Genomic DNA, 25,965 nt, shown 5'->3' with positions numbered 1-25,965 from the left:
ATTAACTCTTTTTAGGCCTTTAATCTTCATCCATTTGTTGGTGTTTGCCAAAATGGATTGAAGTCTATCCAAGATAGATGTACCTTCTTTTTGACTGCCACTAAATAGGAAAAGGACACCTTTTATGCTTGATGAAATTTCGGATCAAGGATGTTGCCGTCATCTTCGACTTGAAAATTTGAAGGAATTTTCAACATGTTAAGATTGATTATCTGCTGCAAATTTAATCTGTAGTAGTCCATTTTTATTACATCAAGCTTTGTTCTCATATCAATCCAGATATCCTCGATGTGATGAACATGTGTGAAAGCCCTTTTGATTTGAGAATTCATTTCTCGATAATCAGAGTCGAATCAGGCTTTTAACTTTTTCAAGGTGATCAATTGCAACTTTGCTTCCATAATCTTTTCTTTATGCATAGAGTTGATTGAATAGTTACCAATTTCCAAAGGTTTGGCAGAAGTGACACTGAAACTAGGCCTATGCAAAGTATGCTGATCACTCTGCCCTTCCATGAGCTATCTAGCTAATTCCACTAGGATGATCCTATCAGTCGCATACTTAGATAAGGTATACGAATTGCCTTTAAAGTATCCAACTCTCAAGCATGTTAAAGTTGGAAACTGAATGAAAATACAACTGTATTGATTAACCTTTTCCCAAGCTGCATTAGATACCCTTTTGATGGATAACTGTTTATCGAATAAGCACCGAAAATGCCCAAAGAAAGCATCCTGGACTCTTCTGTAATAAAACTTACAATTAGCCAGAGTGATCTGGTCATAGTAATCCCAATTTGGAATCTGAAGACGATCTCCTTTGGTTGAGAGACCAGAGAAAGATCCCATAGCAGCAACAATGTAGATGAGGTAGGAGTTCATGTAAAAAGGCACTGCAATTCCTACATTGAGCAACTGCTGGCAAAGTGCAGTGCTAATCAACTCTCCCCAAAAGATGTGTTTTTTGTTTTCCATGATTTGGAAGATGTTGTACATCGATGGCTCGAAATCAGTAAAATCTTTGAGATCACAAACTCTGCTGACTAGAATGATGAGATCTTTGTATTCTTGTTTGAAGTTAGACCTGATGAATGGTCTTGACCATCTTGAGAAGTTGTTCCTTTTATTGTCTAACTAGTATTTGTTAACATACTTTTGATAATCACCTTTCTTCTCATTCCAGCTTACCAAAGATGATTCTTTGGTTAGACCTGCACACTTTGCATTATGTGGTACCTTGAAGATTTGCTTAATGACCTCAAGATCAAGACTAATGATAACTTTGCCGTTAGCATTCTTGATTGTCTTCGATTTTGGGCTGAAACGTCTTGCACATCCAAGAACGAAATCAGGTTCCATGGCAGCCAAAGGAAATGTAGACACCAAGTGAATGTGACTTCTTTTGATGGGCTTCATCTTGTGGCCAATAGGAGTTTCGACTCTTCGCAGAAAATGAGCTAGGTCCACATGAACGATCTTTGTGTTCAGCATGTTATCAATAATAGCTACAATTGATGATAGAGTTGCATGAGCCAACTCTTTATCAAATTGATATTTCATCTTGCCTTTGGATTTTGATTTTGATGGTGAGGGCATCTCTTGTGCTTGTGCGGCAACACAAAAATCTCAAAACATAAACACATTATCGGAGGGAATCGCCATACAAGTTGATTCTCGATGAGCAACAAAGGTTCGAATACGGATTGGAGACTTTATAGATCTAACAAAATGATCTCAAAGAGAAATCATATACATGTGCAATGAATCGAGATGAAATGTGAATGGAAATGAAATGAAATGCTATGAAGGTGGAAAATGGATGATGAAATGAAATGAAAGGAAAATGAATGTGTGAAGGTGGAACACGTGGGAATGCATGTGAATAAAGATTCTTGATTTTCAAACGTGACTTGGGGTTTTCAAGACGTTATTACATGAAAAATGACTACATGTAAGTGCAATGTGTAACAAGGGATGAAAGATGAGATGAGATGCGAAGGCAGATGGAGGATGAGCTTTTACATGCAAGTGCGGATAATGGATGAGATGTGAAGCATGATAAGACAAAAAATGGAAAAACATGTATTTGCTTATGAAGGCGTGAGTGCATATGGAGAGATGGAAATGGAAAAAGCTTGAGGGAAAATGACATTTATAGTTGCCTTGGTGGAAAAGTGAAGTCAAAGTACATGGAAAATGAAAATGACATTTTTTTTACTTTTCAAAAAGTGACAAAGTCAAAAATGGGTTTTGGAGATGCAATTACACATAAAGCCTTTTCATGTAATCATGTCGTGTGAGTGGATACAAAAAGTGAAATGGGTGAAAATGGAAGTGGAAAATGAGATTATATGCATGTGTGGATGGTGAATGAGATGAAAAACACATAATTGCATTTATCAGATGTGATGCGAAGTGTTGTGACATGGAAGATGGAAATGGAATGGGATGATGCTTTCACATGAAATGAAACAAGAACAAGTTCTTGGGAAAGAACTTGTAACTTCTCCAAAGTGGAGAAAAATAGAAAACAAGCACACAAAACACAAAAAACTTCAAAGAAAAACGTACCTTTGGTAAATGACTCAAAACATGTCATTATGCAAAGCACTTCAACGTACAAATTCGAATTTGGAGTTTGGGGAAAAAACAAAAATATGAAAATCAACCATTTTTTCATTTTTAAAGGAAAAATGCACTTTCCATGATATCAATTTCAATAAGTGGCAATCATCAAGCAATAATGTGTATAAAATCAGCAAGATAAGCACAAGTTAAATAGCAAGAAAGAAAATGTCCACTTACATGAAGATTTAAGTGCCAAAAATGATGGAGAGAGAAGTTCCAAAGTTGAAAATTTGACTCCTTCAAACTTTGCAATTTCGAAATGGAGAAGGCAGAAAATTAGGCTTTTTTAATGGTAGATGTCAAAAATGTGCCCTATCATTGCTCTAAATCCCAATGTTTTTGGTTGCAAATGCATGTGGGATGTGTTGTCATTCAATTGTGGAGTCTTCACAAAAGTGTAATGGCACTTTGTGTGCTATTCCTCATGTCATAATTTTTGCGGCAACAGTAATCTCTGAGCAGTATGAAAAGAAGAAAGGGTTGCTATAGAAGTATGAAATGTACCCGCAGAGGAGGAGCATTGGAATGAAAAGATGAGGGCTTGTGAATGATCATAGATGCTATGAACCTGTGTGGCCACGACAATAACAAATGGTATTCTTCAAAAAGCACGAAGATATGCCAGACTTTGTCTTTGTCGAAGAACTCCATGTTCTACGCATTTTTTGGTCTCCCATGATGATTGATATCTCTGCAGCAATATTCTCCAGAACTGTTAAAGCAATGTGTTGTATCTTATTTAAATCATTGGTGTCTAACATTGTTCTATGTTTGTTGCAGAAAGGAGCACCTCTGTGGAAAGAAGAGATCCAGTGGAAGAGAAGTGCAAATACGCATCTCCGCAAAGGATATGTGTTTGAGCGGGGAGATGTATATAGGAGAAAGGTGTGTGCGTGAGAGAAATGAAGCGATTCATTGCACATAACTCATAATTCAAATGGGTCATTGATGCGATTAGAGCATGGAGATATTTCTATCGAGTTTTTATTATCTTTCAAACATTAATCAAGCTAGACATAATGAAGCGATTCACTGCACATAACTCATAATTCAAATGGGTCATTGATGCGATTAGAGCACGGAGATATTTCTACTGAGATTTTATTATCTTTTAAACATTAATCAAGCTAGACATAAGTTAATGTTTGGTTGACATTGACCCTCCAATTGATTAAACTAAACTTATGAGTTAGTTTATAGTTTGGAAGTGGCATGTTGTTTGGGAGAGATGACATACCTCTCCATCCACTATAAATATAAGATGTAAAATCTTACGATTATACTCTTTCTAATTTTTATACTATGATGCACTTATGATGTATTTTCCAATTGACAAAGAAATGAATTCTTGAAACAAAGCTCGTGGATAGAATTATCAAGCAAGTTTATATGCAATTCCAGAATTGAAATGTAGTAGATAGATCATCTGTAAGGAGTGTCTTTATTTTGATTTTATTTCTGGCATAATTATTTATTTTAAATTTTGGAGTTCTAAATTATTATTAAGTTGTGTCCTATATAAATATTTTAAAACTCAGAGAAGTGGATTGGGTCATTATTGCATTTTAAATTTGATAAACATAGATATTGTGAAATATTTAATTGTTTCCGAATTTATGTCTAGTTTGTCTCCACAGGAGTTAAAGTGCATATTAGACTAGTTTAAAATTGCGTTTATATAATTGATCTGTCGCGTCTGAATTGTTAAAGTTGTTTATAGTTTAAATACATTGAACTTAAAAAAGTTGTACGTTTCAACTTATAATATTGACTCTGATTGCCCATTTAATTAAGCACTGGTCTTTATATTACTCTTGATTCATAATTCATATGTTGGCAATTTTTTCATTTCTTTCCTTTGAGGAATTAATATATTCATTTGTTACATTAATTTATAATGATTCTTTATTTAAAACATTATCACATTTATATAGTCATTTACTTTTATTTTTAATTCATAATTTGTAAGTTTGAGGTTTTCTATAATCCTTGCCCTCAGGGAAACTTTCAATACATTTGCATTCTAATCAATCTGCTATAAGCATCCTGGGCTCAAGTATTTTGTTTAGGATTAGGTACACCTGCCTTGGTTTTGTAGAGCCAGAAGTGCAGGGGAATCGAGAAGTATTCCCGTTCGTTGGCCAGAACTGATTGAGAAGTCCTATCAGAGAAGTGGCAAGCTCTCGGATTTCCAATCTACTATTTGTGGAACCAACAAATTGGCGACTCTACTGGGGAGAGTTGCTCGCAACAAGTGTTGTGAAGTTACCTAGAGTTTCAGATTTCATAAGACCAAAATTAGAAGGTAGTTCTATTAGTTTGATTGGAAGCGTACTCTGCTGGAAGTAAGAACTTGGAAGATCAATGCATTCCTTGAAAGAGGTGGCGACTCTATTCAATAAAATTTCAATTGGTAATTTGCTGAGGGAGAAGACTCAGAAGGAAGTGATTTGATTGTGTACTATGGAGAATATGTACTATGATTAGGAAGCAGATCTATGTTACACCATGGAGGAAGTAGACATACACCCACTTGATGCCTTTTTCAATCTAGAAAGTTATGAAGGTGAGACATTGGCACATTTGTTCATAAGGATGTTGAATATTTTTCAGGAGGTACCTTTAGACATCATGCCTCCACGCAAGGAATTGATAAGAAAGTTTCGTGAGTTGGGAATCTCGCCAAAAGATCCTGATTTGATGCATCACTTTCAAATATTGGATAAAAGTTCGAGTTATATTTCTCCTTTGGATACATATTTGACTTTAGAAAAGCAAGAAGATGAATCTTTCAACACAATTCTTTATGAGGATGTTTAATGCTTATCAAGAAATACCTTCATAATACATACCTCCATCATTTGGTCTTCTCTATAGGATGCAGGAATTAGGCCTCTTATATGATCATCAGTTTCTTAACTCTCCCAAACTTATGGATAATGAACTAGTTGTAGAGGAGAATGAATTCAGGATTGAAGTAACATACGAGTCTAATGATATTTCAGACTTAAATGGAGAAGACATTTGTGGATAGTCTAAGGAGGAATCTGATTATGATGATACTTATACGCCTTCAAAGGATAGAGAATGTGAAAATGAGGAAGAGGATTCTCTAAGCGTGGAAGAAATTTCAGCCTTGTTAGATCTGGAATATCAGAAACACATTGAAAGAAATGGTCCAAATTTTTTCTCAATCTACCAAAATAAACAAGTTGATGGAACAATGCATTTTGAGGGGGTATTGGATGAAGGACATAGTAATTCACAAGAGTCATATAGTGAAGATAAAATAGAATTGCATAAAATGTATGAACATGGAGAAGTTTCAGAAGACAATGAAGAGCTCAACCTTGTTGATGACACACTTGATTATCCAAATGAAAGCTCTCATGATAGTATGGCTGAATTCTCTATATTCTTGAACCCATTGTTCGAAGAAGAAGTAATAAAAGACAGGTCTAAATTTTCTACGTTCTTGAATCCTTTATTTGAAGGAGATCTTCCATGCAGCCAAATCCATCACCATCATGATGAAAATAACAAACCTGATGATAATTTTGAAGATGATGATAATTTTGAAGATATGAATGTGGAAGTGTATTTAGAAGGTGAAGTATCTTCTAGTTCATCCCATGAGCAGAGTTGCAACAAACATGTGAAGGAATGATAGAATCAGAAAGGTGCAGTGAGGATAGCATGCTTGAGCAGGATTCAAAAAATTATCGAGGTATCCCATCTGATCTTGATATAAAAGTAGTAGCAGTTGATGAAGATAGACCATTCTCCAAGCCTTTTTGTGAGGATAAGCAAAATTCAGAGTGTGGGAACAAAGCATATTGTGTGCAAGGAGATGTTCAAAACCATGATCTAAATGTTTGCGCGACTGACCAAAACCATGACTATGAGAATCCTCCATTCAGCAAAAATCATAGGCCACTTGATGACTTCTCAAAAGATAAATGTAAGACACGTACTAGAGAATGCATTGATGAAATGGAAGAGATAAGTATTGTTTATAAGGATGATGCCTCCAATGCAGCGAGGTTGAAAGTGTTACTTGATCAAAATAAGGTGTTTGATAGAGGAAAGAACCAAAATTCATTTTTTGGGGGGCCTGGGGCAACCCAACTTCACTGTGCAGCATGTTAAATATGGATGCTCGGTCTGCTCTTCCAGAGATAGCTGGAATCTCATTATGCCCACAAGGGGCATAAGTCCCCAATGAGTGCCGCTGATGGAACTCTAATTTTTTGAGTTTACATTTTTTAATATGATGGAATATAATAGTGGTCTGCATTTTATAAGCCATATACATATAGAACTGAAAATAAAAGAAAGCAATAATAATTGGGTTGAAAATCAATATTTCCATTCACAGTCATATTAGAATTGAGCATGAATGTTACATCCTTTATTACTTCTGTACAAATCAGAACACAAGGAAATTAAAGGGTTCCTTGGCTTCACACATGCACTATCAATTCTTGGAGACTTGAAGACTTCTCAAAACCTTCCGAAGTCACATATTGGCATACAAATAATTTCTGGACAATGTTGTGGTTGCAGATTATAATCTGGAACCTTAGAAAATGAAATGAACAGAAACAGGAATGTTTAGCTTTTTCTTATCCTAAGCTGTGACAAAAGTACACATTGAACTCTCTATACAACTATGGAATAAAATGATTTAGAAAATGAAGCCTTAAAGGATAGAAAATATGAAGAGCACCAAATGCAAAATGCTGATAGTCATATCTCTGTATCCCAAAGGCATTGATTCAATAATCTCAGGTAGCAAATGTAACACGGTGGATGTCAATGGTCAGAGCAGTTCGCTCAAAAAATGCTGAGGCCAGTCTACACATTGCAGAAAAATAAATATATTCGTCGCAAGACCAAATACAAAGAGCATATGGCTTGATTAATGAGTTTAACAGCATTTATTGCAGATAATAAAGATAACAATTTGTTGAAGCCCGTGGGCAAGATGGATTTTCATGGAAGTACATGAAGAGGAAAAGTATTATTACCCACGCCACATAAGTAAGAAAGCCATGATTGATTATATAACTGTGTATTTCTTTAAGGTTTTCTATGGAATATAGATCATCAACGGTAAGGATTATTAGTTGGATAATTATTAATGTTATAAGGTTGAAAATTAATCAAACAAGTGTGATTAAATAAAGCTATATGTAAATGAAAGGATATAACTTTTCATTTGTACCTACTTAGTATTGAGATATAAAGAGAAGTCAAAGATAAGAACATATTCGAAAACATTCAGATTCATGTTCTCAAAGCAGAAGCATTTTATGTTATTTTGTATGGAGGGACAAGGAGCTTAATATGGCTTTTCTAATGTAAATTCTATTATTTTGTTTTAATAATAAAATAAAATGTTCTTTGTTTATTATTAAAGGTGTGGAGATTTAAATTGCAGATGAATTGTCCTTTGTAATTATTTTTTAGAATTTTGTATACAATTTAAATACCGGATAAGTGGACATGGTCATTTAGAATTTTAAATTCGATCATTATAGATATTGTGAAATATTAAATTGTTTTCGAATCTAGACTAATTTAAGATTGCTTAATATTTGGCCTGTCGCATCTTGATTATTTAATTGTTGGTAGTATAAGTGAGTAAAACATTATAAAGTTGTACGTGAAAATTCACTAACTTTGACTCTATTGCCTTGATGAGCAGAGGCACTGGTCTTTCTATTATTGAAGTCAAAAAATCTGTATCTTCCTTCCTACAAGCATCAAATTTATTATTATTCAATTATACAAAACATCCAATCATTACTCAGTACCCAACTTTCATTTTAATTGAGTTTGAGGACTTTGCCAGCCGAAGAACTTCAAAGCTTAAAATCGGTTTAGAAAAGCTCTGAACCAAGTGATCAAGTTCGAGGAGAAGGTCTACCCGCCTAGGTGTAGTGGAGCTTGAAATGTAGGGGAATCAAGAAGTATTCCCGTTCGCTGGCCAGAACTGATTGAGAAGTCCTATCAAAGAAGTGGTAGGCTCTTGGATTTCCAATCTGCGGTTTTGGGAACCAACAAGACGTTTTTGATAAGAAAATGTGTTTCTCAATGTATGGAAATAAAATGTTTTGGCTTCCAAAGTTGAAAATGTGTATCACAATGCAATGACAAACACATAAAATGCCAAATCGATTCCTCTTTGGTCCAAAAAGTGAGCCAAAGATGGGGTTTTTTTGAAGATTTTTCCAAAAACGTGCCCTTGGAAGGATTTTGAAAAAAAAACCATTTTTTAGCAAGATAAATTGTTTTTCATTGCTTGAAAACCCATGGCTAAGAAAAATAAACTTAGTAGAGAAGATTTCGTGAAAAACCATGAAGTAAATCTCCCACAATCTTCAAGATCGGGTTCTTGGAGACTCTTTGCATATGTTCTTCCAAAAACGGGTTTCTTGAGGCCAAAAACATGGACTTTTAGTGCAAAATGCACCTTTTGATGTCCATAGCATATATTAAAAACATGCTAAGATGCAAATCACACCTTTTCATGGTCATTGCATGTTTTAAAAATCCCTCCATAGTGCAAAACGTACCTTTTAGGAGGCATTGCATGTTTTAAAATATGCATTTAGTTTAAAAACTCACATTTTTGGGGTGATTGCATATTTTAAGTGAAAGCTCACATTTTAGATGCAATAGCATATTTAAGTTATAAAATTCACCTTTCTGATGGCTTTTACATGCTAAGACATGAAAAAGGTCCACTTTTGATGGATTTATACTTCTAAGTTGAATTAAATGCTAAAAGTAATACTTACTAGAGCATTTGATTTAAATGCTAAAAATTAAATTGAACTATATGGTTAATATAGTCACTTAAGTGAAATATCAAAAAGTAAACTCAATTTAAAAATATAACATAAAGTGCACTATAGTTATTTTAAGTGAAAATTTAAATAATAAAGTAACTTAAAAACATGACATAAAGTGAATTTAAGCTATATTTTTCAAAAAGTGAATGTCAAATTAAAAATATAACATGATATTTTTAATTCGTGCTGTTGCATCAAAAAGGTCCACTTTTTGGGCACTAAAATGGCCATATCACTTGATTGACAACTCCAATTACGCTCTAGGTTAGATCAAATCAAAAGAGAAACTAAAAGCCATGACTTGAGAAAGACCAAAGGACTAAAATCCAACAAATACACACTCAAAAACAAAGAAAAGGACGATGAAGGCCTCAAAAATCAAGCGTAGGTTCGACAAAAAGAAAAACGAAAAGGACTTGATGAAAGCCTTTAGTAAAAGAATTTGTTATGTGAATTGAAGTTGATTGATCGATCAACATTAAGCAATTGAATATCAAATTTAACTAGAGAGATGCGAAACTAGTTTGAAAAAGTTTCGTACTGTTACCTGCATTTTGTGGTGACAAAAATCAGGACAACAATAATCATAGCTATATGATTTGGCTGTTATATGTGGTGTTTTCATCCTTATTGACTTCTTCCTTCACCAATTCTATAGTCTATTACTTTTATTGAGCTTCTTCACATTAATGTTAGGATGTATTAACTTTATCATTACTTTATAACTTATATTTTAAGCAATTTATATTCATTTTCTTATTTTAATATATTTATTATTATTATTTTTTAGATTATAATCACATTGTATTATATTTTTATTGTTTTATTTATTATTTATTTTAGAATTTAATATTTTATTTATTTATTTATTTATAATTTAATATTACTATTATATAATAATATTGAATTATTATTACTTTTTAATCTTTTTAATTTACTTATTACTGAATCTTTATTCAAGAATGGGACATTACAATTTCGAAATTAAATTTTGTAAGAGATATCATAGGCAACATACCTTACCGCCAGATTTTGAAGGGTATTGATTAGGAGTGTGCATTGGTCATGGCCAATTCCAATTAGCTCTTCTACCTCCTTATAACTGCTCAACTTCTTTCCAAGTAAATCTCCAATGCTGCATAATCTCGTAATGTCTTCAATTACTTTCTTTGTCACTAGACACGGCTTGTCCAAAACTACGTTTCCATCCTAAAACCAACTTAGCAAGAACAAAATGAACTTGTTGTTGACTAGGGAAATTGTCCTCATATATCTAGACCAAGATTTTGTAGCTTCTGCAATTCTTCTACTAACAAACCAATCTCCAGTTTCCTGATTCTACTATGATAGAATTCTTTTAGCTCTACCTTCTTTAGCATTCTTGACATAGACACATAAACACTCCGAACTGCTAGTTGAGATTCCATTATCACTCATAAATTTCTCTCCTCAAGCTTTCTTTGGAAAACGTTGAGTTATCCTTTTTGCAATAGTGCCAAATGATACATTTGTAATTATTGTTTTTTCATCCAACATACCAAAGACAAGCTAGTTGCAACTGGAATCACTTCGAAGTAGGGGAAGTGATTGATAGAGCATTTTAATACTCCCCCGAGCCAAAGCATGGCTCAGTTATCGAAGGGGCTAGTACCAGGATTTGATACCACAAAACTCTTTTTACCATCAACTTTCTTCTTCCGTATTGTAATTGTCTTTTGAGATTATCTATTGTTGTCTTTCATTCATCTATTTTTTGATTGATAACATTGTTTAGATCTTCTATCTTTTTGAAGCCTTCCATTTTGAGTTTTAATTTATCTATGATAAATTCCTCAGTATATTTTCTTTTGCTCAAATTCTTTTCCAGATCTGCCACCTTTTCCTTTGATTACTTTAACTCCTGATGGACTTCCTTATGTCTTGCTTTGAATTTCTGGATCTGATCTCTTCACTTAGTAATATAAGCATTTGCTTCCTTCAGGTTTTCCTTCAACTCCTTATTTTCCGATTCGGTATTATCAATATCACTCATGATGATCTGCCAATCCTCATCTGAGTAGTATTCTTCTTCCACCTGTTTAAACATCATAGATCTCCCTCAATGTAATAACCTCGACCTGGCCCAATCTATCCAACTTGCAATAGGTATGGAATCTTATTTTGTTTTTGCTAATTCTTGTCTTTGTTTTGAATATATATATATATATATATATATATATATATATATATATATATATACGCCCCTTCCGTTCTTTTTGCTTGTATATTGAATATATAAATAAATTGCATGAAACACAAATTTCTTGCTAGGATAGTTATTTTCGGAAATATATATGTGATGCACCAAAGAAACACTGAATTTTAAATTAACTAGATAACTTGCCAAGTAATCTTCATCTAGCTTATATTAGATGAAATGTCCGAATACTATTTGAAATACAATTGATAGACGATAGTTCTGGAACCTATACAATGATCGGTTGAGGCTTTAACAACGTCATGAGCAATGACACATAGGTGACAATTAATATATACTCCCAAACTGGAAACATTGAACCTGAGATTCTCCCACCTAGCCTGTAATCAGTCAAAAGCGGCATGGCAAATTAACAACCACCCTCAAGAAAGAATCGCAGGTGGGAATCTATAAACGCTAGCCAACAAATGTTGGTCACAGATGACCAATGATGATCACAAGTGATGCAAATTGGGACATATGGCTGAATTAATGCACACAGACCCAGGAATAATGATCGCAGATCCTTCTGGGATGATTGCAGCTGTGTATTAAGACCTCCAACTACCAAATGCAAGCCTGTAATTACAATTGTAGGCTTTACAGATATAAATGCAGGCCCTAAATATGGAAACACAAGACCCTTAGGATGCATGTAGACCCTAAATGATAAATCACAGACCCTTCTTGAATGTCTGGAAATGTGAATGATGACCAATCGCTTCTGCAAGAAAGTAGACGACAACCCAATTATGCACAATCATTTCCCAAACTAAATTGTAGGTAGTATAATTCAATTTCAGCAGCAAAATCTCTTCAAATCCTGTCTAACTTCTTCAACATTTATCACTTCTTAGATATAGTAAATACAGAAGAGAAGCAATGGCAATTTTGCTATACTTCAGCAAGAAACTTGCAAAGACACTATTCAGAAATCAAACCCTTAATCCCCAGCAAGGGTATTAAAGTAGAACCTCAGAAATGTCACCAAGACAACAAAGCAAATAAGACAATTGGATAATTGGATGCCTTTCTCATCAAATGGGCTCACATTTATAACCCCTATAGGCACAAAGTTTCCCAAATGCAACTTCACTTAAGAAGCTTCACCAACACAACATCATTTTATAACATTATTATAATTAAGTGCTATTATAATAATGGAACTTTAATAAATATGAACTTGTGCAATAAATAGCCCCATCTGATGTAGGTGACAAACAACTGTTAGCACCACCATCCACATTGCCAAATATGGCAAATGCTTGAATTTCACTTACTACAAATAGCAAGTGCACAAGTCGGTCCCCCAAAATCACCTTGTTAGTTCACGAGGGTTGCCATAATGAATTGACTCAATCCATTCTAGGAGCTCATGAAAAATGGAGACATTACAATCCTCCCTCCCTAAGATTGCTTGTCCCCGAGCAATCCCAAGGGTGAAAGTGTCCAATATCTCTGACGCACACAACTGACTCCTGTAGCACCAACACCCAAATAAAAAAAGTATTGAAAAAACTATCTGAAAATTGACTATAGGCGTTGATGGAGGCAACAACCCATCATAACTCAACCCAACTGAAATACCAATTATGTCAACACTTGAGTCCCCATTGATCTTAAACTCACACCCAATTTCACTGAGAAGATGGTAACGACCATAGGTACATGAAACACCACCACTAACTCCAACCTCTATTGAACTATCCTGGGTGTGTTGATACTGAAAGTATTCTAACTTGCAACCACTGATCCCATCTGCAAAAGATGATGCTAACCCACCCCATAATGGATGGTATGAAAGTAGAGCCAACCCACATCAAAGTAAAACCAAATCCTTTACCTATGGGTCAAAAGCAAAATGATGAGCACATCCCGTTGTGTAATGTTGGTAGAAAGCCCCAATCTCTGTCAATGGCTCATGAGTACCATGCCAGGAATTAGGAGATGGCTCCAATCTCTGACTCTGCACAATTACTGGTCGACCAGGATCTTGCGCAACCCTCTCAACAAAATTGACCACAAAATCCCTATTGGGAAGCATTATAGCCAAAGTCTCTACAATTATCCCCACCAATCTCCATACAACACGAGAGCCCCAAATAATAGTACCCTTAGATACTCTACACAAATCCTCTCGCAAATCTAAACACTTAAGCAAATACTCCATGAACAACTCGGTTTAGTAGAAATTATATATGGAAGCATCAACTTGCTCCCCTGTGACCCACAACTGATCCCTCTGAAAACGTGGCACTGCCAGCTGTCCATTGCTACCAGTTGTATGGAATGAAGAAATAGATTCACTTCCAGCAAAAAGAAGCAAATCACAATGAGAGCTCGTCTCCACTGATGCTCTCACCTCCTGTGCACCTACTGCACCCATATCCTGGATGGATGTGACTGCCACATCATCACATCCCCCTTTCCCAATTGTGGAAGCAAACTCACCACCAACCACCACAATATGCCACTGAACTAGGTCTGAGACTAGAACCGACTGTAATCGCTCCAACTCTATTGTAACCTCCTCCAAATGTGACTATAACTTCTGGGGAGCCAATATAGTACATTGAAGAGAGGTCACAGTCACCTCAAGCTTATGGGTAAGCTCAACCACCTCCTCTTTCCCTAACAATGTCTCTTAGTAGGTGCTACCCCATTCCAGAAGGTAATCCTTGTTAGCAACTAACTTTGAATAATTATGCTTCAAGATCCTAACAACCTCTCAAAGCGCATTAACCTCTGCTAGGGAAAGACTACTATCACCTCACTCATTTTACATAGGAGCACCCAAACTAGATGTGGCCAACATTTGATGAATAACATCATAATGCTCAAGAGCTGAAGAGACATCACTATCACCCACCTTTAGTTGATTAGTCACACGATGCCTCTGTAACCCTGACTCCTATGTAAGCTCTTTGTCTCGCCATTGCACTATGATAGAAAACTGAATCAGTGCTGCTCCTCACAAGAATGATAATATCATGTGCGCTCCTGTCCTTGCGCACATCAAGAATTGAGGTACAACCTCGGTACCTCAACCAACTCTACATCCAAAGAAGTGGAAGCCCTCAATATATCTAACTCCTCACGACTCTGCTTCCCCCTCTATGGTAAGTCTCTGCAAATATCAATTTGGAGTCCATCCAAAACCTCCTTAGAGTCATCACCAAATAGCTGGCAAGGAACACCAGACCCATCGCAGCTCATAGCATCCTCAAATGGATCATCAGAGGTGTCCATACTATCGATATCTACATCACCTAACAAATGCTCAACTTCTATCACCTGACTCAACACATGTCTCAATGTCAAGCTGTGAATCAATAATGCAAGAGCAAGAACCAACATCTACTGATTTCATTGTAACACCCTGGTCATCCATATCACAATTGGGTAACCCCATACATGCATCAGTCCCACTTAAGGAAACCACTGCCTCCTGCATTGAATCAATTGTAACAACTATTATAGACATCAATACTGACATTCTTTGCACAATTCCCAAGAACAATCCCCTCCTCAAGATAGTTTGAATGAACAATGGTAACAATTGCCTCAATAGCCTTTTACACTATCCGCAACAACTCTAGAATCCTCAATCCGCTGAATCTCAGTGCTGCTATCTTCCACTGCCACTACCACTGCCACAACTGCATGCCCCTATGAAATGAGTCCATTAGCAACACTACGGATAGGACTAGTGGGTGTTATACTAAACATAGGCACATCTGCATCATAAACACTTGTCGGGGAAAACTCAAGCCTCCTTCCCTAGAAACTTGGTGCTGGTCTACTAAATGCGGAAACCATATACCTCTCTGCTCTATCAACTGCCACTGGATCCAACAACCTCGCTGCCAACCTTTGTTGAGGAAGCTTAAGTTTTTCCATACTCTTGCAAAGCATTCGTTTTTTTTCTATTTTCCACACTACTCCGTCGGATCACAAAAATACTAAGCCTCTTGTGTCTGTCCATAGCTAGAAAGTGCAAAAGTGCTGGTCACTATCTAAATTAATAATAGATTTCCTACTCCACAGGATGGAAGGAAATCGTTTTGATACCACTATAATAACCCTGACCTGGCCCAATCTATTCAATTGGCAACAAGTATAGAGTCTTATTTTGTTTCTGCAAATTCGTGTCTTATATATGACCCTTTTGTTCTTTTTGCTTGTATTTTGAATATATAAATAAATTGCATAAAGACAAACTTCTTGCTATGACAGTTATTTTTGGAAATATATATGTGATGCACCAAAGAAACACTGAATTTCAAATTAACTAGATAATTAGCCATGCAATCTTCATCTAGCTTATATTAGATGAAATTTCCAAATATTATTTGAAATACAATTTATAGACAATAATTTTGGAACCTGTACAATGATTGCTTGAGGCTTCAGCAATGCCCTGAATAATGACATCCACAGTTGACAAATAATATATACTCCTAAACTAGAAACATTGAACTTGAGATTCTCCCATGTAGCTTGTAATTAGTCAAAAGCGGCTTGGAAATTTAACCACCACCCTCAGGCAAGGATCGCAGGTGGGAATTTACAAATGTTGGCCTCCAAATGTTGGTCGTAGATAACCAATGATGATTGCAAGTGATGCAAATTGGGACGTAGGGCTGAATTTATCCACGCAGACCCAAGAATAATGATCGCAAATCCTTCTGGGAATGACATCCAACTACCAAATGCAGGCCTATAATTCCAATTGCAGGCTTCACATATTTAAACGTAGGACCTAAATATGAAAACACAAGACCAATCACTACTACAAGAAACTAGAGGACAACCCTATTATGCACAATCATTTCCCAAATTAAATCGCCAAGTAGTATAATTCAATTGTAGCAATGAAATCTCTTCAAATCTTAGTCTAACTTCTTCAGTATTTATCATTTCTCAAACACAGTAAATACATAAGAGAAGCAATGGCAATTTTGCTATGCTTAAGCAACAAACTTGCAAAGACATTATTCAGTATTCAGACCCTTATACCTCAGCAAGGATATTAAAGCAGAACCTCAAAAATATCACCAAGACAACAAAGCAAATAAGATAATCAGATAATTGGATGCCTTTCTCATCTAATGGGCTCATATTTATAACCTCCATAGGCACAAATTTTCCCAAGTACAACTTCACTTAAGAAGCTTCACCAACACAACATTGTTTTTATAACATTATTATAATAAATTGCTATTATAATAATGAAATTTTAATAAATAATTAATAAATACGAACCCATGCAATAAATATTCCCATCTGATGCAGGTTACGACCAGCTTCCAATGCTACCATCCGCACTACCAAATATGGCAATTGCCTGATTTTGACTTGCTAAAAATAGTAAGTCAAAAACTGAGACCCCCAAATCACCCTGTTAGTTCATGAGGGTCGCTATAATGAACTGACTCAATCCATTGCAAGAGCTCTCAAAAAATGGGGACATTACACTCAAGTGTTTAAGCTTTATCTATAAGTGACCAAGCTTTGATACCAATTGTTGAACAAACCGAATAACTGAGAAGGGGGTGTGTGAATTTGTTATTCAAAACTCTTTCTTAAACTTGTATTGTGTTGGTAAACTCACAAACCATACAAATGATTAAGACAAAAATATCTATATCGACTTTTGTTCTGTTGTTATTTATAATGAATGTAAACATGAAAGCACATAACTTGCAACTCAAAGGACACCAAAATTTACTTGGAAACCCGAAATGGGAAAAACCATAGAGAAAATTCTCATAAAATGAACACCAGGTAAGGTGATTTTTGCAAATGGCTCATTGCTGGTCTGTTCATTGTTGTTTGGCTTACTGCCGGTTGGGCAAACTACCCTTATACAATTGATATATATATATATATATATATATATATAACATAAATGTTTTATGGAAAAAAACATAAACTGATAAGATTGCATCTGAATATGCATGAAATAGTTATACTACTAATGCTAAACTTCTCAACTGTATACCACTATTTGATCCATTTCAACACTATATGCAAAGCTTTTCTTGATCTCACAAACTTCTGCTCACATACATCAACATCAGGTCTCACTCATAAACTCACATTGTATCACCTTCTCATTCACATGCCATACAATTCTATTACTTTGATACCTCAAATACAAAAGGTTTCTTTTATTTAGACAAGTATCGACTCATACGTATGTGCGCCACACGAACAAAGTGTGTCGGCCCTAGTTCAAAAGGATATTACAATTGTATTTAATGCACTACCATTGATCCTAAATCTAAGTCATACTTAAGAGATTTTACAGTACATTACCATAGGACATAAATATAGGTCACACTTGAGATACATACACTTCATATTATATACATACCATTGGAACACTACAACCAAGACCATGTCTTTATCAACAAAACATCTGAATTGACCATCAAATAGGAACCGATGAAACTTGCCCAAATTGAATATACAAAACTTCTGATGAATTGCAAGAAATGCTAGATATCAAGAATACCTGGAAGTACACAGTAAGTGTAGTAGTAAATAGACTGTGACAAAAACCACCATACATCTCCAATCATTGAAAGCATACAAATGTACCAAAACATGTAATTCATGAGTAGAACCAAGTGCACTTCTCATTAAGCACCAAAACTACATGTACTAAACCGGTTCTGTATTTAAGTGAAACTTCTGGTATTTCACTAACAACCAATGAGTAGAACCAAGTGCACTTCTCATTAAGCACCAAAACTATATGTACTAAACCGGTTCTGTATTTAAGTGAAACTTCTGGTATTTCACTAACAACCAACATTTATCCAACCAATATTGCCAACAAGTAACTTATACTACCAAGTAGTCAGTTTGAAGGTTTTAACATCTACAATAACAATGCCAAGAACATCTCAATATGAAAAGGTGCATACCACCTTAATGCAAAATGAGAGGAAATCTGTTGGTGACGAATTGAAATCAATTAGAGATTCTTGGATTGAAATAGGCATATCTATTATTTCCAGTGGATGGAAAGATTGCAAAGACCGTCCATTGATAAATGGTATTATATTGTTCCCCATGGGGGCAATATTTTTAAGGGCATTTGATTGTGAAGGGGAAGTCAAAGATTAAAAGTTCATTTCCAAGGTTCTCATTGACGTCATAGAGATGGTGGGTAATGAAATCGCGGTCCAAGTGATTAAGCATAATGCAAAAGTCTATAGGGCTGCAGGTTCTTTGGTTGAGGTAAGATATGAGCACATTTTTGGACATTGTGCATTATACACTCCATTAATTTGGTGATGCAAGCGATTGGCATTCTAATGGAGTGCATGAAAGAAATATACCAAGAGGTTGAGAAGAATGTTTGTGATGAACCACTATATGTCCACAAGCAATTTTTAGAGCTTTCTCAAGATTGGAATTGTTAAAGGGGAATTTAGTTTATTTGGTTTCATTTATTATTTTCCATTTTTTACATGAATGAATAATTTTTTTTTTTTTTTGTGGTATTAATGTACTATTGACATGTTTTTCGGGAACTGAGATGTGGTTTGCATCTTATAAGATTGTTATGACTTTTGAAGGTGCAAGATGCATCGGGTCAAATGGTTATTCATAACCAATTATGGATATGGACATGGTCAATTTCAGAGGGGGCCCAAAGGTCAAGGCATCGATTTTGGATGATAATTGGTGGGTCCATGTGGAATTTGTATTGGAATTCACTGAACCTATCATGTGTTGATATAGATGCACCATACATGGTGGATTCTATGATAACATGGACATGATGTTGGAGAAAATAAATCGGCAATGCAAAAGAGAGAATGATCTTGAAGAAACCTTTTACAAAAGGGTGGAAGCAATCGTTCCACCTCCTTGCATAGGCTCTATATCCAAGGAGAGTATCGCCATATAGGGATTTTGAAGTTGCTAATGGGTGCAAGCAGGCAAGTAGTAGACTCTTCAAAGATCTAGAAGTGGAGTCAAGTGATAGGAAAAATTTGGATTGTTTGTCATAGGAGAAAATTAGACCCCTTGTGTTGTCAAAGAGCAATCCAAAATGGATGCTACTACATAGTGGTATGTCCATATTCAAGATTATATGTACCTCTAACCTCTTGCAATCAAGATCGTCTCACAAGTTACTTTTTTTTCACTACTCATATTGTAGAATTCAACCCTTAACATTCTTGATTTTGTCTTACATTTTTTATTTTTTATTTTGTTGGTTTTCTCTCCTAGTTGCAAGCTCTTTTACAATTGAACAAAATTGGAGTACGTTCCTTTATCCATTCAGTGAAGTTTAACCATTTGGCTGCAAACAGAGTTGAAGACTTGGTGTATATTCATTCCAATTTGCATCTTCTATTATTTAAGGATCTCCAATACAAGTAGGGGGCTGTAAAGCTTTGGGATGTAGCACTTGAGTTTGCTGACTTGGATGCAACCATTTAGGATATTGCTAGAGCCACTGTGGATGATATGATGTGATGATGATATATCACATGGTGTTTCTAGTGCAAGTGGAATTGCTTTGGGTTCAAATGATGATGATGATCTTGAACTTGCAGCCACAAAAAATCCAATAGAGGATGAATTTTCTGACAATTCTTTTGATGATTGATTAAGTCATGGTTCATGAACTATATTTGGTAATTCAGAATTTGTAATGATTTTCATAGGAATGGTGAACATAGGCATATATGATGTCATTGATATTTGAGTACTTTTCAACTTTTAATTGGCATTCAATATTTATCTTTGGCATGCGGCATTGATCATTAATTAATGCTTATGTATCATACTATGAAATGATTTAGTTTTACAATGTTGTATGTTCCTCATTTTTTTGTACACATATACACTCGCGTATCCAAATATACCCAAACCCCTAATTTTTTTTAACACATCCATGTACCTGATTTGCTTACCCACTTTTGTCCTTGAACCCAAACCAGTGTTAAAGTTGTAGCTCTAGTCGGATTAATTCGATTTGAGATACATTGTTGTTATTGGTAAATCATCATTTCCTACATATACATATTCATGTAATAATAATATATATTATTATATATATTGTAGTATATAATATATATATATATATATTATATTATATTATATTATATATAATACATATATATATTATACAAATTATTATTATTAAATATATTAATTAAATGATGATCAAACCTTAGAGACATGTCTCCTTTCATATTTATGTGAGATCCAAATCTGCATTTGAAAAATATCAATCACATTGGCAATGTTAGTACATTTGCAGAAAGCAATCCATGTTACTCAACATGGTATCAAAGCAAAGGCTGCAAATGCAAACCAGAAACTCAAGACATTGGTCACATATGTTCTTTGCAGTAGAGAAGAATAAAGACATTGAAATAGAGAGACGACGGGTACAAATAAGGCAATCATAAACCAACTTGTTTACTGAGAATAATTTTTTTTTTTTTAAAGAGGGGTAAACGCTTTGACCTGGAGCTATGAACCAGTGAGGCCACAAACGGGGGACCTCATCCCCATGAGATTTGAACCTTGATGGCAAGGATAACAATGCAACAACTTAACCATCACAACATGCCACTATTGGCCAAATTTTACTGAGAATAATTAAAATACAACAAGCTTGGAGAATTTCCCAACTGCATACTCACTCATGTATCTTGGGAGAGTCTTACAATATTCTCAATGCATGAAATCCCATTTCGAGACATTGATATTAGAAAGATCGACACGAAAAGTGTAGTATTGAAGTTTGGAGCCTTATCATTAGTCATTATTTTGATTGACTGATAGAAAGAGAAGTTCCAGAGGGAGGGCATCGAAGATAATGTGGATCGAAGGATAAATTGGAATCCACCTAGTTGAAATTTGTTTTCAACTGCTTACACTTCTTTGAAAGAGAAGTTTTCTGATACCTTGCGACAAATGCCCTCCATCACAGGTCAACAATAATGTGGTGATCAATTACGATCAGCACATTCCTACATTGTTTCAGTATCATGCTCAACATGGCTTTGGTTGAAAGTTTGATTGATATTAGATGATGCCACCTGAGCAGTACTAAATCTTAAGAGATTCTAACAATGTATATAGGAGTTTATATCATCAAATGTCTATAGCGTGCTAAAGGGAGACATTTGAGGGCTTTCAAAATATAGTCAACAATATACCCGAATATGCATTCCCGATGATTATCATAAGCGATGCATATTGGGCAGTATTATTGCTATGGAATGAAGTAGTGAAATTTCCATTTGTATTTGGATTAGAATAGGTGATGTCTCATATGTCATGATATTACTACATTGTGTGGCCCCTGAGTCTGATATTTCTGACATACGAATATTCATCTTTGCTACCAATCCTCATGTAACACTCTATTAAAACATGGTTGATGGGTCTGATATGGCTGGACCACGGGTTATCTAATGATGATAGATGGATAAATTGAAATCAATGTCTGAACAAAAGCAATATGCATTTGGAAGGCCCAAAGAATACATGACAACATGCAATTGAAAGCACAAATCTGCACACAATATCGACTTACCTTAATCACAAGACAAGTCCCTCCTCAGGATAAGGAATACAATTCCATGTGGAATCAGTCATAGCTGCACCGGACAAATTCATCTATTGGTGTATAGAATAAGAAAGGAGACCCTGATTCCAGAGGGAAAAGAGAATACCGTCCCACATTTACAGGTCTTGTGTAACACCCCACCAAGGAACCCAAAAGAAATTAATCTAAAGTTTCATAAGTAGCTTTTTTAAAGATAATAAACAACAACAAATATAATAGTGGAAGCAATAACTCACATACATACAACCATCATAAACAAATTACATCTCTTAAGGTTTCCATGATTTTGAATCACATGTAAAAGTTTAATTAAATACTAAATCCGATACATAACAAATCGACATCAAAGAATAATCATAAGTGTAAATCCATTAAAATAATATACAATTACAGGATGCCATTTGGCAATAATCACAATGCATAATCATCCACTGTACAAGTCACAAGGTATGAAAAGCTCAAGGAATATACATCATCTCATAAGATCTCTGATAAACACAAATATGGTACAATAGAATATAATCATCCAACAAAAATACAAGATCAAAAAGAAAGGTACAGCTGCACAGGTACATTCAGCAACGACATCCAACGGTCGGATCTCAATGGTATAAGAAAAATGCACTACCACCTGACCTCGTGGAACTTAAATATCCCACTACCACCATGCTGAGGAGATAATCTCAAGTCCCATATAGGTAATAGACCACAAGTCATAATAAACATCTAGGTCAAGGAAACATCTAAAAGCAAACTAACTCAAAGGGTACCAAGACACAAGTATGATCTAATCCAAGAGGCAACAAAGACACGTAGGTAATCTACTATGCAAGTGGGCAAGTGTCATGCGCATGAGCCAACTCTAAGGTTAACTTGGTAGCCTCTCTGGACTTCGGCCCCCTAGTGTCTCTATGCGGCACTAATATCCTCTTGTACAAACAAGACATACTAATGAAGCAAGTCGCAACCAAACATCCTCTCTACTTCCATTCGAGCCTGTACTAGCACTCAAGGCATGAGCGAGGAACAAACACTGCCTCTTTTTAATTCATTTTAAACCCATTTGATGAAATGTTATCACTTATTAAAACAACTTACAATGGGTTACCCAGCCAGCCACTTTGGGCTCTGGCCTCCATTGCAAGCCACTTGCCAACGTACACATAGATTACCTACCCTAGGCTCATAAAAAGTATAACTCATAAATTACAGTTGTCACCTTAGTCCTTTACAAGCAACTGGAAAGCACCATAGACCAATCTCAATATCACCTCAGTCCTATACAATCAACTGGAAAGCACCAAACGATCAAACACAATAATCACCTTAGTCTTATATAAGCAACTGGAAATCATCATAAGATAACTGATCGAAGACTCAAATGTTACACCAGAAAAGTCACACCATTCACCTTAGTTTTACATAAAAATCTGGAAAGCACCACATATATCTGAAAATTCATCATAGGAAATATGTGACACATCACCATCGTTGAGTATAAAAGATTGTGTACATAAACATCATCACAGACCAAAACCCCCAAGGCTCTGGTAAACATCCTGATTTGGTCAAAGTACTAAGTCAACTCGTACCCAACATTAGTAAACCACACATCACATATAGTACATACAAAAGTAACTTCAATAATTCATTAGGTTTTGAAAACAGAAAAGTTCAATTTTCACTTATAGGTTTTAAAGTTTTCATTTTCATTTTCAAGACACAAGATTCGATATATAATTAGGGTTTTAGTTTTCATTCTTTTCATAGTGTTATGTCCGACAAAATATCCGAGTCCACAAGAACCTCAAAAGATTCCATAATTCGTTAAAAGTCGTTTAAAAAATAAAACCCCATTTTAATATAAGAACAATGAACCTATCAGTTCAATAACACCAATGTCCATTCAAATACTTTAATCAAAATATCATTAAATATTCTGAATTTTATGGACAACCTTATAATCAATCTTTTAATAAAAATTATTAAATTATCATGATAATCAAATTATTAATAAATAATATTAATCTATTAATAATAATTATCATTAATTATAATGAAAATTATTAACAAATGAATAATAATGATAAATATTAATCTAAATTAATTAATAATAATTGTTATAAATTTATTAATATTAATAAACAAAATCTTATTTAATAAATAACATATAAAAAAATAAAAATAAAAACTATATTTAAATAGGTTTATAGCCACTCGGATGGTTGTACGTAGTAGTGTGAGAGTTGCAAGGCAACGCTTGACGCTTCTAGAGCAATGTGAGCCACTGCTTGCAACACCACGACTATTGTATGTAGCCGGAGCTGCTGTAGCTGGAGCAAGAAGGAAGAAGGGAGGAGGGGTGTGGTGGGTCCCGCCCACCCAATTACATTTAAACATTTCTTTTTAATAATCACATAGTTCCCCCCCTATACAAAATGCTAATCCCATTTTTTATATATTTTTTTTCTTTTATAATATGTTTTATTAAAAACATAAAACAAATTTGCTCCCCCCGTAAATATTTGTTGAACTCCATATTTACGTGGATAATTTCAAGGAAACTAATTTATTAAATATATATATTTTTAAAACAATTTACATACAAGATCTGATACGGAAAATACAAATAACTAATCAAATTTCACATCTCAAACTTGTTTGATTTCTTTCCAAACCCTACCTGAAACAAAATACCAATCTCTAAATTTACTAAATGAGGGTTTCTAATTTTTAATTCATATACAAATGATTTCAAAACGAAGAACAATGAAACTCGCACAAGAGTTTCAACCCAAATATAATCTGAAACAATTTCAATCAGACACGGAGAAGACAAATATTTTCGATGAAAGAACTACCATGGAAAACCCACAAGATTCTACTTGGATCTAATGCTAAAACCATGAATGCACAGAGCTTGCAAGCATATTCTTTTTCTTTCGGAAACCCTCTTCTCAGAAATTGGCTCCTCCAAACCTCGGTGTGGAGAAATGAACTCTAGTTTCCTAATAAAGAGTTTTTCCCCAAATTAGGGCTTCGATTGTGCAATCACGCGAAACCCCTTTTCCTTAGTTACTTTATTATATTTTAATTATCATGTGCAACCTTTTTGCAATTTAATTAAAATATTTTTATTAAATCAATTTTTTTCTCTCTTAAATTAATTTATGAGACGTTTTAATCAAATATTTATTAATTTAACTAATAAGATTATTTAGAGTTTATTATTAAAATGAAACTCCTAAATATATTATTATTAAATAAAATAAATATGATTACACCAAAATTAGAACTTCAATTAAATCTTTAAATTTAATTCTTTTATTTAATTAATTTCTCAATTAATTAAATATAACTAAATACTGAATTTCCTTTATAAAGTTTTCATTAAATTAAATCATCAAATTATCTTTTAATTTGATTTAATTATAACTGAGAATCACCATAGACCCACAAAACCAAATACGAAAACTCAACTGAAGGACAAAGCACAGATTCAAAATCTAGGGTCAAAATTACGAATTCATGTCACTTGACAAATTTAGACAGATAAACAACTCAGATGCTTGTCCTACTTTTTAGGACAATTGGCTTAGGTTAGGATTTGGACTCAAGAATTATCTCCCC

The 25,965-nt window shown here is 34.6% G+C and overlaps 1 protein-coding gene across 2 annotated transcripts in view; it reads left to right on the top strand.

Annotated features, from left to right (window-relative positions):
- LOC149553732 (mitochondrial carrier protein MTM1-like) overlaps positions 1-25,965 on the top strand; it is a 185,657-nt gene that overhangs the window by 35,176 nt on the left and 124,516 nt on the right. The gene's annotated exons all lie outside the window — the stretch shown is intronic.

The sequence above is a fragment of the Cupressus sempervirens genome, chromosome 6 (genome assembly GCF_028749045.1).
Source record: "Cupressus sempervirens isolate cs-2001-9-10 chromosome 6, ASM2874904v1, whole genome shotgun sequence".
In the NCBI taxonomy this organism is placed as follows: domain Eukaryota; kingdom Viridiplantae; phylum Streptophyta; class Pinopsida; order Cupressales; family Cupressaceae; genus Cupressus; species Cupressus sempervirens.
The sequence above is the reverse complement of the archived record's forward strand: the minus strand, read 5'-3'. Positions and strand labels throughout refer to the sequence as shown.